This window comes from Phyllobates terribilis, unplaced genomic scaffold, assembly GCF_046119375.1.
Source record: "Phyllobates terribilis strain yellow unplaced genomic scaffold, ASM4611937v1 Scaffold_40__1_contigs__length_11209783, whole genome shotgun sequence".
In the NCBI taxonomy this organism is placed as follows: Eukaryota; Metazoa; Chordata; class Amphibia; order Anura; family Dendrobatidae; genus Phyllobates; species Phyllobates terribilis.
This window is the reverse complement of record NW_027362800.1, coordinates 4126166-4142860: the sequence shown is the minus strand read 5'-3', so window position 1 is coordinate 4142860 and position 16695 is coordinate 4126166. Positions and strand designations below refer to the sequence as shown.

Genomic DNA, 16695 nt, shown 5'->3' with positions numbered 1-16695 from the left:
CTTTTTGTTCATTTTGCTTGTTTGTCGGATTTTGGGATGGACTCTTTGGCTTTGCTTTTCTTCTCCTCATTGGATTTTTCATGTTAAAAGTTGCAGAAGCCAGATGACAAGCTCATTTTGGTTCAACTTCAGCAACTGTGCATTGCATTGCCATGTAATGTAATGTAATGCAATGCTATCTATCTAGCTCTCCCTCTATACTTCCTTTTGGATAAACAGACATATTAGGCAAGCATTTTGGAGCTTTCACCTAAATAACTACAGGTGGTGAGATAAGCTGCACAATATAATTGACCTTTCAGTATATTGTTGCACACACACCATCTATTTAGCAAATGCCCTTGTTATCAACAGCAGCCTTTTAAACTCACCTGAGCTAACAGGTATGTGAGCTGGTTACTCTGCTGCGCTTAAAATTTCTTTTTTGGTTTGCTACAATGCCTTTTCTGAAACGTTGTCTCCCTCTGCTGGAACACTGACTTCTTTCATTTAATGCCTGCAGACTATAAAAGAGAAACCAACCCAAAAAGTTTGGTTGATTAGTCTGTGGCATTCTTTTAAACTGTTGCTTATGGCGGTCTCTGTGAGCTTCTCAGTGACATTCAGCCATCCAGGTATCCCGCCTGCAGTAGACGGAATGTGGCAATGGAACGCTGGCTGCGCGTGTCATAATAGGCTCTGAGCCTTTATATACCTGCGCACAGCAGCAGCCACCTTCAGTCTGCTGCTGGACAGCCAGCAGCAGCAGCAGCAGGAGAGGTAATTAATCAGCAACCCTCCTGCTAAGGGTAGACAGCTGCTCGTTCCACCCCCCCCCCCGCCTTAATTGGTTCTCCTCCCTTCCAACGGTGTTGAGGCGGGTGGGAACAGCCGGGGGTTGAGGGTACTGTGCTAAAAGATGTGGAGTTATGCAGATCTAAAACGCGTGGATTGCAGCAGCAGCAAGCCGAAAAGTGCAGGCATGTGAGGGATCTAGAGGTTGACAGCATGTCTTCTTAACGGGAGTCCAGGTGGCCATCTCCACAAATGGACTTTTCAGAATCCTTGGGTGGCACCGTAGTCGGAAACCAATTCTGGTTATCGCTTCTCGGCCTTTTGGCTAAGATCAAGTGTAGTATCTGTTCTTATCAGTTTAATATCTGATACGTCCCCTATCTGGGGACCATATATTAAATGGATTTTTAGAACAGGGAGATGGAAAAAGAGCTTGCTCTGTCCACTCCACGCATTGACCTGGTATTGCAGTATCTCCAGGACCGGTGCACCCCTTCTTTAATGCAGTTTCTAAAATCAGAAAGAATTGAATTCAATGCTTTTTGTTCATTTTGCTTGTTTGTCGGATTTTGGGATGGACTCTTTGGCTTTGCTTTTCTTCTCCTCATTGGATTTTTCATGTTAAAAGTTGCAGAAGCCAGATGACAAGCTCATTTTGGTTCAACTTCAGCAACTGTGCATTGCATTGCCATGTAATGTAATGTAATGCAATGCTATCTATCTAGCTCTCCCTCTATACTTCCTTTTGGATAAACAGACATATTAGGCAAGCATTTTGGAGCTTTCACCTAAATAACTACAGGTGGTGAGATAAGCTGCACAATATAATTGACCTTTCAGTATATTGTTGCACACACACCATCTATTTAGCAAATGCCCTTGTTATCAACAGCAGCCTTTTAAACTCACCTGAGCTAACAGGTATGTGAGCTGGTTACTCTGCTGCGCTTAAAATTTCTTTTTTGGTTTGCTACAATGCCTTTTCTGAAACGTTGTCTCCCTCTGCTGGAACACTGACTTCTTTCATTTAATGCCTGCAGACTATAAAAGAGAAACCAACCCAAAAAGTTTGGTTGATTAGTCTGTGGCATTCTTTTAAACTGTTGCTTATGGCGGTCTCTGTGAGCTTCTCAGTGACATTCAGCCATCCAGGTATCCCGCCTGCAGTAGACGGAATGCGGCAATGGAACGCTGGCTGCGCGTGTCATAATAGGCTCTGAGCCTTTATATACCTGCGCACAGCAGCAGCCACCTTCAGTCTGCTGCTGGACAGCCAGCAGCAGCAGCAGCAGGAGAGGTAATTAATCAGCAACCCTCCTGCTAAGGGTAGACAGCTGCTCGTTCCACCCCCCCCCCCGCCTTAATTGGTTCTCCTCCCTTCCAACGGTGTTGAGGCAGGTGGGAACAGCCGGGGGTTGAGGGTACTGTGCTAAAAGAGGTGGAGTTATGCAGATCTAAAACGCGTGGATTGCAGCAGCAGCAAGCCGAAAAGTGCAGGCATGTGAGGGATCTAGAGGTTGACAGCATGTCTTCTTAACGGGAGTCCAGGTGGCCATCTCCACAAATGGACTTTTCAGAATCCTTGGGTGGCACCGTAGTCGGAAACCAATTCTGGTTATCGCTTCTCGGCCTTTTGGCTAAGATCAAGTGTAGTATCTGTTCTTATCAGTTTAATATCTGATACGTCCCCTATCTGGGGACCATATATTAAATGGATTTTTAGAACAGGGAGATGGAAAAAGAGCTTGCTCTGTCCACTCCACGCATTGACCTGGTATTGCAGTATCTCCAGGACCGGTGCACCCCTTCTTTAATGCAGTTTCTAAAATCAGAAAGAATTGAATTCAATGCTTTTTGTTCATTTTGCTTGTTTGTCGGATTTTGGGATGGACTCTTTGGCTTTGCTTTTCTTCTCCTCATTGGATTTTTCATGTTAAAAGTTGCAGAAGCCAGATGACAAGCTCATTTTGGTTCAACTTCAGCAACTGTGCATTGCATTGCCATGTAATGTAATGTAATGCAATGCTATCTATCTAGCTCTCCCTCTATACTTCCTTTTGGATAAACAGACATATTAGGCAAGCATTTTGGAGCTTTCACCTAAATAACTACAGGTGGTGAGATAAGCTGCACAATATAATTGACCTTTCAGTATATTGTTGCACACACACCATCTATTTAGCAAATGCCCTTGTTATCAACAGCAGCCTTTTAAACTCACCTGAGCTAACAGGTATGTGAGCTGGTTACTCTGCTGCGCTTAAAATTTCTTTTTTGGTTTGCTACAATGCCTTTTCTGAAACGTTGTCTCCCTCTGCTGGAACACTGACTTCTTTCATTTAATGCCTGCAGACTATAAAAGAGAAACCAACCCAAAAAGTTTGGTTGATTAGTCTGTGGCATTCTTTTAAACTGTTGCTTATGGCGGTCTCTGTGAGCTTCTCAGTGACATTCAGCCATCCAGGTATCCCGCCTGCAGTAGACGGAATGTGGCAATGGAACGCTGGCTGCGCGTGTCATAATAGGCTCTGAGCCTTTATATACCTGCGCACAGCAGCAGCCACCTTCAGTCTGCTGCTGGACAGCCAGCAGCAGCAGCAGCAGGAGAGGTAATTAATCAGCAACCCTCCTGCTAAGGGTAGACAGCTGCTCGTTCCACCCCCCCCCCCGCCTTAATTGGTTCTCCTCCCTTCCAACGGTGTTGAGGCGGGTGGGAACAGCCGGGGGTTGAGGGTACTGTGCTAAAAGAGGTGGAGTTATGCAGATCTAAAACGCGTGGATTGCAGCAGCAGCAAGCCGAAAAGTGCAGGCATGTGAGGGATCTAGAGGTTGACAGCATGTCTTCTTAACGGGAGTCCAGGTGGCCATCTCCACAAATGGACTTTTCAGAATCCTTGGGTGGCACCGTAGTCGGAAACCAATTCTGGTTATCGCTTCTCGGCCTTTTGGCTAAGATCAAGTGTAGTATCTGTTCTTATCAGTTTAATATCTGATACGTCCCCTATCTGGGAACCATATATTAAATGGATTTTTAGAACAGGGAGATGGAAAAAGAGCTTGCTCTGTCCACTCCACGCATTGACCTGGTATTGCAGTATCTCCAGGACCGGTGCACCCCTTCTTTAATGCAGTTTCTAAAATCAGAAAGAATTGAATTCAATGCTTTTTGTTCATTTTGCTTGTTTGTCGGATTTTGGGATGGACTCTTTGGCTTTGCTTTTCTTCTCCTCATTGGATTTTTCATGTTAAAAGTTGCAGAAGCCAGATGACAAGCTCATTTTGGTTCAACTTCAGCAACTGTGCATTGCATTGCCATGTAATGTAATGTAATGCAATGCTATCTATCTAGCTCTCCCTCTATACTTCCTTTTGGATAAACAGACATATTAGGCAAGCATTTTGGAGCTTTCACCTAAATAACTACAGGTGGTGAGATAAGCTGCACAATATAATTGACCTTTCAGTATATTGTTGCACACACACCATCTATTTAGCAAATGCCCTTGTTATCAACAGCAGCCTTTTAAACTCACCTGAGCTAACAGGTATGTGAGCTGGTTACTCTGCTGCGCTTAAAATTTCTTTTTTGGTTTGCTACAATGCCTTTTCTGAAACGTTGTCTCCCTCTGCTGGAACACTGACTTCTTTCATTTAATGCCTGCAGACTATAAAAGAGAAACCAACCCAAAAAGTTTGGTTGATTAGTCTGTGGCATTCTTTTAAACTGTTGCTTATGGCGGTCTCTGTGAGCTTCTCAGTGAAATTCAGCCATCCAGGTATCCCGCCTGCAGTAGACGGAATGTGGCAATGGAACGCTGGCTGCGCGTGTCATAATAGGCTCTGAGCCTTTATATACCTGCGCACAGCAGCAGCCACCTTCAGTCTGCTGCTGGACAGCCAGCAGCAGCAGCAGCAGGAGAGGTAATTAATCAGCAACCCTCCTGCTAAGGGTAGACAGCTGCTCGTTCCACCCCCCCCCCGCCTTAATTGGTTCTCCTCCCTTCCAACGGTGTTGAGGCGGGTGGGAACAGCCGGGGGTTGAGGGTACTGTGCTAAAAGAGGTGGAGTTATGCAGATCTAAAACGCGTGGATTGCAGCAGCAGCAAGCCGAAAAGTGCAGGCATGTGAGGGATCTAGAGGTTGACAGCATGTCTTCTTAACGGGAGTCCAGGTGGCCATCTCCACAAATGGACTTTTCAGAATCCTTGGGTGGCACCGTAGTCGGAAACCAATTCTGGTTATCGCTTCTCGGCCTTTTGGCTAAGATCAAGTGTAGTATCTGTTCTTATCAGTTTAATATCTGATACGTCCCCTATCTGGGGACCATATATTAAATGGATTTTTAGAACAGGGAGATGGAAAAAGAGCTTGCTCTGTCCACTCCACGCATTGACCTGGTATTGCAGTATCTCCAGGACCGGTGCACCCCTTCTTTAATGCAGTTTCTAAAATCAGAAAGAATTGAATTCAATGCTTTTTGTTCATTTTGCTTGTTTGTCGGATTTTGGGATGGACTCTTTGGCTTTGCTTTTCTTCTCCTCATTGGATTTTTCATGTTAAAAGTTGCAGAAGCCAGATGACAAGCTCATTTTGGTTCAACTTCAGCAACTGTGCATTGCATTGCCATGTAATGTAATGTAATGCAATGCTATCTATCTAGCTCTCCCTCTATACTTCCTTTTGGATAAACAGACATATTAGGCAAGCATTTTGGAGCTTTCACCTAAATAACTACAGGTGGTGAGATAAGCTGCACAATATAATTGACCTTTCAGTATATTGTTGCACACACACCATCTATTTAGCAAATGCCCTTGTTATCAACAGCAGCCTTTTAAACTCACCTGAGCTAACAGGTATGTGAGCTGGTTACTCTGCTGCGCTTAAAATTTCTTTTTTGGTTTGCTACAATGCCTTTTCTGAAACGTTGTCTCCCTCTGCTGGAACACTGACTTCTTTCATTTAATGCCTGCAGACTATAAAAGAGAAACCAACCCAAAAAGTTTGGTTGATTAGTCTGTGGCATTCTTTTAAACTGTTGCTTATGGCGGTCTCTGTGAGCTTCTCAGTGACATTCAGCCATCCAGGTATCCCGCCTGCAGTAGACGGAATGTGGCAATGGAACGCTGGCTGCGCGTGTCATAATAGGCTCTGAGCCTTTATATACCTGCGCACAGCAGCAGCCACCTTCAGTCTGCTGCTGGACAGCCAGCAGCAGCAGCAGCAGGAGAGGTAATTAATCAGCAACCCTCCTGCTAAGGGTAGACAGCTGCTCGTTCCACCCCCCCCCCCGCCTTAATTGGTTCTCCTCCCTTCCAACGGTGTTGAGGCGGGTGGGAACAGCCGGGGGTTGAGGGTACTGTGCTAAAAGAGGTGGAGTTATGCAGATCTAAAACGCGTGGATTGCAGCAGCAGCAAGCCGAAAAGTGCAGGCATGTGAGGGATCTAGAGGTTGACAGCATGTCTTCTTAACGGGAGTCCAGGTGGCCATCTCCACAAATGGACTTTTCAGAATCCTTGGGTGGCACCGTAGTCGGAAACCAATTCTGGTTATCGCTTCTCGGCCTTTTGGCTAAGATCAAGTGTAGTATCTGTTCTTATCAGTTTAATATCTGATACGTCCCCTATCTGGGGACCATATATTAAATGGATTTTTAGAACAGGGAGATGGAAAAAGAGCTTGCTCTGTCCACTCCACGCATTGACCTGGTATTGCAGTATCTCCAGGACCGGTGCACCCCTTCTTTAATGCAGTTTCTAAAATCAGAAAGAATTGAATTCAATGCTTTTTGTTCATTTTGCTTGTTTGTCGGATTTTGGGATGGACTCTTTGGCTTTGCTTTTCTTCTCCTCATTGGATTTTTCATGTTAAAAGTTGCAGAAGCCAGATGACAAGCTCATTTTGGTTCAACTTCAGCAACTGTGCATTGCATTGCCATGTAATGTAATGTAATGCAATGCTATCTATCTAGCTCTCCCTCTATACTTCCTTTTGGATAAACAGACATATTAGGCAAGCATTTTGGAGCTTTCACCTAAATAACTACAGGTGGTGAGATAAGCTGCACAATATAATTGACCTTTCAGTATATTGTTGCACACACACCATCTATTTAGCAAATGCCCTTGTTATCAACAGCAGCCTTTTAAACTCACCTGAGCTAACAGGTATGTGAGCTGGTTACTCTGCTGCGCTTAAAATTTCTTTTTGGTTTGCTACAATGCCTTTTCTGAAACGTTGTCTCCCTCTGCTGGAACACTGACTTCTTTCATTTAATGCCTGCAGACTATAAAAGAGAAACCAACCCAAAAAGTTTGGTTGATTAGTCTGTGGCATTCTTTTAAACTGTTGCTTATGGCGGTCTCTGTGAGCTTCTCAGTGACATTCAGCCATCCAGGTATCCCGCCTGCAGTAGAGGGAATGTGGCAATGGAACGCTGGCTGCGCGTGTCATAATAGGCTCTGAGCCTTTATATACCTGCGCACAGCAGTAGCCACCTTCAGTCTGCTGCTGGACAGCCAGCAGCAGCAGCAGCAGGAGAGGTAATTAATCAGCAACCCTCCTGCTAAGGGTAGACAGCTGCTCGTTCCACCCCCCCCACCGCCTTAATTGGTTCTCCTCCCTTCCAACGGTGTTGAGGCGGGTGGGAACAGCCGGGGGTTGAGGGTACTGTGCTAAAAGAGGTGGAGTTATGCAGATCTAAAACGCGTGGATTGCAGCAGCAGCAAGCCGAAAAGTGCAGGCATGTGAGGGATCTAGAGGTTGACAGCATGTCTTCTTAACGGGAGTCCAGGTGGCCATCTCCACAAATGGACTTTTCAGAATCCTTGGGTGGCACCGTAGTCGGAAACCAATTCTGGTTATCGCTTCTCGGCCTTTTGGCTAAGATCAAGTGTAGTATCTGTTCTTTTAAGAACACAAGAGCTACGATCTACACTTGACGAGAGCGATCGAACTCAGAAGGAGAAGAGCTTCGGAGCCCAGCTGACATCGGAGAAGGAAGGCGGATATCGGTGGGAGGAAGAAGCTCTAAAGAATCCAGAAGAAGACGAAGACTCGGAGAAGAATTGGGCTGTCCTGTGGAATCTTCGAGGAAGAAAATCATCGAGACAAAGACCTTTCGGGGAATTTGTCCAGAACACGACGGGAGAAGAATCTGCATAGCTCCACCCATTCCGGGAAGAGTTCCAGATCCAGCTCCAAGAAGTAACTGCAGGAGGAAAGCCATGGCAAGCGCTGCGAGGAAGGCCGAAAAGAAGAGCCTGGAGCCGGGGACAGCCAGGAGGGCCCAGCCAGGAGCCGATTCTGACCCCAAGGACTCTGCCTCCACGAATGGCCAGCAGAAGGGACCCCAGAAGCCCCGCCACGAAGCTCCAGCCCTGGAGCCATGGATGCGGCAGACGGTGGCCCTGAAGCTGAAGGAAGTGGATGGGAGGGTGCCGGACATGTCCTCGGACGTGTTCTGCCAGAAGATGCTGCTGGATCGAGGCTTCTCCAGGTCGGACACCCTCAGCATCCAGACCTTCTTGACGGGGATCTTCTTCGTCACCTTCGCCACTGTGAACACCTGCAGGAGGTTCTGGGAAATGGTAAGCGCAAAAGGACCGGATAATTCTTTCTCTGCCTTTACAGGTAGCTGCCCTATCCAGAGGGACGAAAGGAGGATCACGGTCTCCATGCGCAACCCGCACACCCCAGGCCAAGACATCTGTACCTTCCTGAGACGCTTCTGTTTGGTTGTGAAGGAACCCTCTCACATCCTGAATGGACTCGGCTTCTGGACAGGTAAGTGGTCGGTGACCGTTAGACTTCACAGGGACCTGGCGTACTCAGACGGACTTCGGCACCTGCCCCCGACATTCTCCCTGGGTAACTCCTACGGCCTCATCTATTACCCGGACATGCCGCGGAACTGCAGGAGATGCGGCAAGAACGGCCACGAGATGAAGAACTGCAAGGAGGATGCCTGCAGGATTTGTCGAGTGACGGGACACAGCTCGAAGGACTGCCCGAAGAAGACGTCCTGCAACCTGTGTGGGCTGGCGGCTCATCTGTACAAGGATTGCCCCAAGCGTGAGAGATCCTGGGCATCGGTGGTTGCGACGACCCCTGCTCCGGAGGACAAGGCCCCGACGACCAGGCCTGTGAAGGTCAAGGACGCGACGACCAAGGCCCCAGCGGCCAAGGCCGAGACGACCAAGGCCAAAGCGGTCAAGGAGTCGGTGGCCAAAGCCGCAGCGACGGTCCCAGCAGCTCCGAAGCAGAAGAAAAAGTCAAAGGAGGGTAAGAGTTCTGTCACCCCTCTCTCGATCCCTCCCCCTGCCACCCCTGTCCAATCCCCCCCCACCCCGGCCACCCCTGCTGAGGATTCCACTTCCTCTTCCTCCTTCCCCTACTCCTCAGCAGGTGTCCTTTCCCCTGCCCCGGCAGCCACTCTCCCTCCCCAGACCATGGTAGCGGTGGAATTAACCTTTCCTCCACCTGCCGCTATCTATTCCGAGGAGGATTTTCCCCTTCTTGTCTCCCCAGTTCCAACTCGGGGAAAGAGGAAGGTGGAGGACAGCCCTGCTACTGAATCCTCCAAAAAGAAGATTCTGGATTTCGTAGGCGAAAAGGAGGATACCCTCCCTGAGCCAGAAGAGATGGAGCACATGGTTGAGACCCTGGTGGCCGAGCCAGAAGAGGAGGAACTGGTGGTCGCCGAGATCGAGGCCGCGCTGCTTGACCAGATGGAGGAAGAGGGCCTGCTGGTGATCCCGTCACCAGCAGTCAACACCGACGAGGGACCACCCGACCGGAGTGGTAACTAAGGTGTATTGCCTGCGCTAACTTTTTCTTTTTTCCCTACATGATGGCTAATATTAACTTATTTTCCATTAATGTCAGGAGCATCAAGGACAAGTTCAGACGTCAGACTATTTATGCCTTCCTTACTTCCCAGTTGTGTGATGTTTATATGTTGCAGGAATGTTCCCTTCCCTCCTCTAGGTCCTTCAAACATCTGGCCAGGGAGTGGTCCCACGGTCCATCCTACTGGTCCGGTGGGGGTGACTGCAAGTCTGCGGGGGTCGCAATTCTGATCAGGGGGGGCGCATTCACGCTTGAGTCCGTCCAGGAGCTCATCTGCGGCAGGGCTCTTGTTGTAGATGGCAACTGGGCGGGAGAACCTGTCAGGTTCATCAACGTGTATGCGTCCCCACTGAAGAATGAGCGTTTGGAGCTTTTCCAGACCCTGCGGCTTCAGCTTGCCACCACCAGGACCTTAGTGATGGCCGGGGATTTCAACTGCCCCATCGAGGAGGATGGTCGTAGTTCTGGCACATCTGCCAAGTTGGACATCACGTCCAAGCTGCTCATCGAGATGGTAACCGAGGCCTCTCTTCAGGACGTGGTGGGCTCCATGGGGAGAGGCTCCACAAACTATTCGTGGAGCCGACCCGATGGCTCACTCCGCTCCAGGATTGACTTTGTGTTCACCTCTCGGGCAGTCAGGCAGAGTAGGCACTCGATGGTCCCCTGCTTCTTCTCCGACCACAGAGCCATTCACTTACAAGGTGTCCTCGGCGACGGTTTTCCGTCCGGCCCCGGCTCCTGGAAGCTGAATTGTGCTCTGCTGGCTCAGGATGAAGTCGTGGAGGAGCTGAGAGCAGCCTACGCAATGTGGCAGTCCTACAAGGGTAGCTTCCAAACAGTCTCTGATTGGTGGGAATATGTTAAACTTGAGTTTCGCTGTTTCTTTCAGGCCAAGGGTCGACAACAGGCGTGTGAGAAGAGGAGGGACTTCAGAGGGCTGCAGCGCGAGCTGCGGTCGCTGCAGGACCTTCTTCACTGCGGCTGGGACGTGAGGGAGGAGCTGGAGGAGACCAAGAAGAGCCTGAAAAGGCACTTTGAGGAGGAGTCCAAGCGAATCGTCTTCCGTTCCAAAGTGGAGAATCTGGAGAAGGGTGAGAAATGTAACTCATTCTTTTTCAGGAAACTTCATGCCGGTCACACGCCCCTGAACGAGCTGCGAGACGAGAGCGGAAACATGCGACGTGGGAAGGAGGACGTGATGAGGGTCGTCAGCGACTTCTACAGCGAACTCTACTCCCACAAGACTACCGACCCCGACGCTGCTGATAAGTTCCTGTCAGGTATCACTAACCATCTTGATCCTGCAGGCACGGCAGCCTTGGACAAACCTCTGATGGTGGGCGAATTGCTCTCTGCCGCTAAATCCTTTAGGACCGGCAGGACCCCGGGCAGTGATGGTCTTCCAGCGGAGCTCTATGTAGCGCTGGGAGACCTCATCTGTCCGGACCTGTTGGACCTGTACGAGGAGATGGTGGTGGAGGGTAGAATGCCTCCATCTTTGAGGGAAGGAATGGTCACGATCCTGTACAAGCGGAAGGGAGAGAGGTGCGACCTGAGGAATTGGCGTCCCATCACTCTGCTCAACGTGGACTACAAGATCCTGGCCAAGACGATGGCGACACGACTTAAGACGGTCATCGGACGGATTATCCACCCGGACCAGACCTGCGGCATCCCTGGACGTCGCATCGCAGACAGCCTCGCTCTCGTGCGGGACACGGTCGAGTACATCAAGGTCCGCCGCGCACACGCGGCCCTGGTCTCCTTGGATCAGGAGAAGGCCTTCGACCGGGTTTCCCACGAGTTCATGGGCCGAGCTCTGCACCGGTTAGGTTTGGGTAACATGTTTTGTTCGTATGTCCGTCTGATGTATTTTGATATCCACAGCTCGGTGTTGGTGAACGGCTGGAAGACTGACCCCTTCCCTGTCCTCTCTGGGGTCAGACAAGGCTGCCCTCTATCACCTCTTCTTTTTGTTTGTGTTATAGAACTCTTCGCAGAGGCTATCCGGCAGAATGGAGAGATCAGAGGGATCACCGCACCGGGTCCGGGACGACACGAGGTCAAGTGCTCGCTCTACATGGACGACGTCACCGTCTTCTGCGCTGATCGTGGTTCAGTCGACGCCCTCGTCCAGACGTGTGAGAGGTTCGGCCGGGCTTCAGGGGCCAAAGTCAACTGCAGGAAGTCGGAAGCCATGCTCTTCGGGGATTGGCAGCCGGCCTCCTCCGCCCCCTTCCCCTTCAACATTCAACCGGATTTCCTCAAGGTGCTGGGAGTCTGGTTCGGGAAGGAAGGAGCGGCCCTCAAGTCCTGGCAAGAACGCTTGGCCAAGGTGAAGCAACGGATCGGACTCTGGAGCCTCAGACACCTCACTTGTGAGGGTAAGGCACTCGTCCTGCGTAATGAGGTCCTGCCCGTCTTGCAGTACACGGCGCAGGCCTGGCCCCCACACGTCACTGTGTGCAGGGCCATTACCAGGACAGTGTTTCACTTTGTCTGGGGATCCAAGATGGACAGAGTCAGGCGGGCCGTCATGTACAAGGAGCCTCGCAAGGGTGGGAAGGGCGTTCCAGATATCCCCACCCTCCTGCGATCCTCTTTTGTGTGTGATTGTGTCCGCCGGACTTTGCAAGTCAAGAATGGCTCCGCGGGCAGGTCCATGTCTCGCTTCTTCCTGCTTCCTCTTTTGAGGCGACTCGGCTGGGACAAGTGGGACAGCTCCTTCCCCTACAACTGGACGACGCCATGGTTCTACGGAGACGTCGTTCGATTTGTGGGGGAACATCAACTGGAGGGACTCAAGCCCGACTTGTGGAAGCCCAAAACTATCCACAAGCTCATCAGAGCCAAGGATGACGTGGAGAACATCACAGGACTTCACCAGGACACGCTGGAGACTGTGTGGACAAATGTGTCGTCTGACAGGCTGACCAACGGGCACAAGGACTTGTCGTGGATGGCGATTCAGGGCGGACTGCCCGTCCGGTCATTCATGCATGCCCGGAACCTGTGCAAGACCCGGTACTGCCAAAGATGCCCCTTCGTGGAGGAAACATCTTTGCACACTTTTTGGGACTGCGGATTTGCACAGCGCCTGTTGACTGCCCTTGAGGACGACCTGAGGAACTCTGTCCCCAGGGCGAGCCTATCGCACCATTCTGTGTTTTACGGACTCTTCCCTGGGGTTCATACCGTCGGAGCCATCCAGGAGGCTTGGCGCCTTATGAACTGCTTCAAGGATGCCGTTTGGGTCGCCAGGAACCGGCTCATCTTGAGGAGGGAGAGGATGTCCATCCAGGACTGCCGCAGGCTGATCCACAGCCTGCTCAGAGACTATTCCATCGTGGACAGTACGGAGGACGAGGATGAGGACTAAACCCCTCCTCCCCCTCTCCCCTTATGTGTCTTGTCTTTCAATAAAGCTTCGGGCCTGTGATTTTCCCCTCCCCATCCCCTTTTTCCCAATCCCCATCCCTTTTCACGGTTCGTCGTACTGTATTGATTGACATGCTTTTTCTTTCAGATTGAGTGTTTTGTGTAGCATAGGGGTGTGATGTGTCTAGTTAGTGCGTCGTATCCTCATGCTATGTAAATATGATGTAGAATTCTGTGTGTACTGGGCTGCGGCACTGTACACTGTCTGTTAACTTATTTTTTTGTGCTAATAAAAGATATATTCAATAAAAAAAAAAAAATTCTGTTCTTATCAGTTTAATATCTGATACGTCCCCTATCTGGGGAACATATATTAAATGGATTTTTAGAACAGGGAGATGGAAAAAGAGCTTGCTCTGTCCACTCCACGCATTGACCTGGTATTGCAGTATCTCCAGGACCGGTGCACCCCTTCTTTAATGCAGTTTCTAAAATCAGAAAGAATTGAATTCAATGCTTTTTGTTCATTTTGCTTGTTTGTCGGATTTTGGGATGGACTCTTTGGCTTTGCTTTTCTTCTCCTCATTGGATTTTTCATGTTAAAAGTTGCAGAAGCCAGATGACAAGCTCATTTTGGTTCAACTGCAGCAACTGTGCATTGCATTGCCATGTAATGTAATGTAATGCAATGCTATCTATCTAGCTCTCCCTCTATACTTCCTTTTGGATAAACAGACATATTAGGCAAGCATTTTGGAGCTTTCACCTAAATAACTACAGGTGGTGAGATAAGCTGCACAATATAATTGACCTTTCAGTATATTGTTGCACACACACCATCTATTTAGCAAATGCCCTTGTTATCAACAGCAGCCTTTTAAACTCACCTGAGCTAACAGGTATGTGAGCTGGTTACTCTGCTGCGCTTAAAATTTCTTTTTTGGTTTGCTACAATGCCTTTTCTGAAACGTTGTCTCCCTCTGCTGGAACACTGACTTCTTTCATTTAATGCCTGCAGACTATAAAAGAGAAACCAACCCAAAAAGTTTGGTTGATTAGTCTGTGTCATTCTTTTAAACTGTTGCTTATGGCGGTCTCTGTGAGCTTCTCAGTGACATTCAGCCATCCAGGTATCCCGCCTGCAGTAGACGGAATGTGGCAATGGAACGCTGGCTGCGCGTGTCATAATAGGCTCTGAGCCTTTATATACCTGCGCACAGCAGCAGCCACCTTCAGTCTGCTGCTGGACAGCCAGCAGCAGCAGCAGCAGGAGAGGTAATTAATCAGCAACCCTCCTGCTAAGGGTAGACAGCTGCTCGTTCCACCCCCCCCCCCGCCTTAATTGGTTCTCCTCCCTTCCAACGGTGTTGAGGCGGGTGGGAACAGCCGGGGGTTGAGGGTACTGTGCTAAAAGAGGTGGAGTTATGCAGATCTAAAACGCGTGGATTGCAGCAGCAGCAAGCCGAAAAGTGCAGGCATGTGAGGGATCTAGAGGTTGACAGCATGTCTTCTTAACGGGAGTCCAGGTGGCCATCTCCACAAATGGACTTTTCAGAATCCTTGGGTGGCACCGTAGTCGGAAACCAATTCTGGTTATCGCTTCTCGGCCTTTTGGCTAAGATCAAGTGTAGTATCTGTTCTTATCAGTTTAATATCTGATACGTCCCCTATCTGGGGACCATATATTAAATGGATTTTTAGAACAGGGAGATGGAAAAAGAGCTTGCTCTGTCCACTCCACGCATTGACCTGGTATTGCAGTATCTCCAGGACCGGTGCACCCCTTCTTTAATGCAGTTTCTAAAATCAGAAAGAATTGAATTCAATGCTTTTTGTTCATTTTGCTTGTTTGTTGGATTTTGGGATGGACTCTTTGGCTTTGCTTTTCTTCTCCTCATTGGATTTTTCATGTTAAAAGTTGCAGAAGCCAGATGACCAGCTCATTTTGGTTCAACTTCAGCAACTGTGCATTGCATTGCCATGTAATGTAATGTAATGCAATGCTATCTATCTAGCTCTCCCTCTATACTTCCTTTTGGATAAACAGACATATTAGGCAAGCATTTTGGAGCTTTCACCTAAATAACTACAGGTGGTGAGATAAGCTGCACAATATAATTGACCTTTCAGTATATTGTTGCACACACACCATCTATTTAGCAAATGCCCTTGTTATCAACAGCAGCCTTTTAAACTCACCTGAGCTAACAGGTATGTGAGCTGGTTACTCTGCTGCGCTTAAAATTTCTTTTTTGGTTTGCTACAATGGTTTTTCTGAAACGTTGTCTCCCTCTGCTGGAACACTGACTTCTTTCATTTAATGCCTGCAGACTATAAAAGAGAAACCAACCCAAAAAGTTTGGTTGATTAGTCTGTGGCATTCTTTTAAACTGTTGCTTATGGCGGTCTCTGTGAGCTTCTCAGTGACATTCAGCCATCCAGGTATCCCGCCTGCAGTAGACGGAATGTGGCAATGGAACGCTGGCTGCGCGTGTCATAATAGGCTCTGAGCCTTTATATACCTGCGCACAGCAGCAGCCACCTTCAGTCTGCTGCTGGACAGCCAGCAGCAGCAGCAGCAGGAGAGGTAATTAATCAGCAACCCTCCTGCTAAGGGTAGACAGCTGCTCGTTCCACCCCCCCCCCGCCTTAATTGGTTCTCCTCCCTTCCAACGGTGTTGAGGCGGGTGGGAACAGCCGGGGGTTGAGGGTACTGTGCTAAAAGAGGTGGAGTTATGCAGATCTAAAACGCGTGGATTGCAGCAGCAGCAAGCCGAAAAGTGCAGGCATGTGAGGGATCTAGAGGTTGACAGCATGTCTTCTTAACGGGAGTCCAGGTGGCCATCTCCACAAATGGACTTTTCAGAATCCTTGGGTGGCACCGTAGTCGGAAACCAATTCTGGTTATCGCTTCTCGGCCTTTTGGCTAAGATCAAGTGTAGTATCTGTTCTTATCAGTTTAATATCTGATACGTCCCCTATCTGGGGACCATATATTAAATGGATTTTTAGAACAGGGAGATGGAAAAAGAGCTTGCTCTGTCCACTCCACGCATTGACCTGGTATTGCAGTATCTCCAGGACCGGTGCACCCCTTCTTTAATGCAGTTTCTAAAATCAGAAAGAATTGAATTCAATGCTTTTTGTTCATTTTGCTTGTTTGTCGGATTTTGGGATGGACTCTTTGGCTTTGCTTTTCTTCTCCTCATTGGATTTTTCATGTTAAAAGTTGCAGAAGCCAGATGACAAGCTCATTTTGGTTCAACTTCAGCAACTGTGCATTGCATTGCCATGTAATGTAATGTAATGCAATGCTATCTATCTAGCTCTCCCTCTATACTTCCTTTTGGATAAACAGACATATTAGGCAAGCATTTTGGAGCTTTCACCTAAATAACTACAGGTGGTGAGATAAGCTGCACAATATAATTGACCTTTCAGTATATTGTTGCACACACACCATCTATTTAGCAAATGCCCTTGTTATCAACAGCAGCCTTTTAAACTCACCTGAGCTAACAGGTATGTGAGCTGGTTACTCTGCTGCGCTTAAAATTTCTTTTTTGGTTTGCTACAATGCCTTTTCTGAAACGTTGTCTCCCTCTGCTGGAACACTGACTTCTTTCATTTAATGCCTGCAGACTATAAAAGAGAAACCAACCCAAAAAGTTTGGTTGATTAGTCTGTGG

At 48.6% G+C, this 16695-nt stretch overlaps 7 non-coding genes and 2 pseudogenes across 7 annotated transcripts; all 9 read left to right on the top strand.

The window, feature by feature from the left end:
- The first annotated feature begins 1079 nt into the window (after positions 1-1079).
- LOC141187214 (U2 spliceosomal RNA) lies at positions 1080-1270 on the top strand. Its single transcript, XR_012261421.1, has one exon. It is a non-coding gene; the product is annotated as a U2 spliceosomal RNA (small nuclear RNA).
- A 1121-nt stretch (positions 1271-2391) lies between these two features.
- Positions 2392-2582, top strand: LOC141187213 (U2 spliceosomal RNA). Its single transcript, XR_012261420.1, has one exon. It is a non-coding gene; the product is annotated as a U2 spliceosomal RNA (small nuclear RNA).
- Positions 2583-3703: 1121 nt separating this feature from the next.
- On the top strand, positions 3704-3894 carry LOC141184922 (U2 spliceosomal RNA). The gene has a single exon (XR_012259632.1). It is a non-coding gene; the product is annotated as a U2 spliceosomal RNA (small nuclear RNA).
- Positions 3895-5014: 1120 nt separating this feature from the next.
- On the top strand, positions 5015-5205 carry LOC141187212 (U2 spliceosomal RNA). Its single transcript, XR_012261419.1, has one exon. It is a non-coding gene; the product is annotated as a U2 spliceosomal RNA (small nuclear RNA).
- A 1121-nt stretch (positions 5206-6326) lies between these two features.
- On the top strand, positions 6327-6517 carry LOC141187211 (U2 spliceosomal RNA). Its single transcript, XR_012261418.1, has one exon. It is a non-coding gene; the product is annotated as a U2 spliceosomal RNA (small nuclear RNA).
- Positions 6518-7637: 1120 nt separating this feature from the next.
- Positions 7638-7735, top strand: LOC141186042 (U2 spliceosomal RNA; annotated as a pseudogene).
- A 5544-nt stretch (positions 7736-13279) lies between these two features.
- Positions 13280-13480, top strand: LOC141185991 (U2 spliceosomal RNA; annotated as a pseudogene).
- Positions 13481-14601: 1121 nt separating this feature from the next.
- Positions 14602-14792, top strand: LOC141187210 (U2 spliceosomal RNA). The gene has a single exon (XR_012261417.1). It is a non-coding gene; the product is annotated as a U2 spliceosomal RNA (small nuclear RNA).
- A 1120-nt stretch (positions 14793-15912) lies between these two features.
- LOC141187209 (U2 spliceosomal RNA) lies at positions 15913-16103 on the top strand. Its single transcript, XR_012261416.1, has one exon. It is a non-coding gene; the product is annotated as a U2 spliceosomal RNA (small nuclear RNA).
- The last annotated feature ends 592 nt before the right edge of the window (positions 16104-16695 follow it).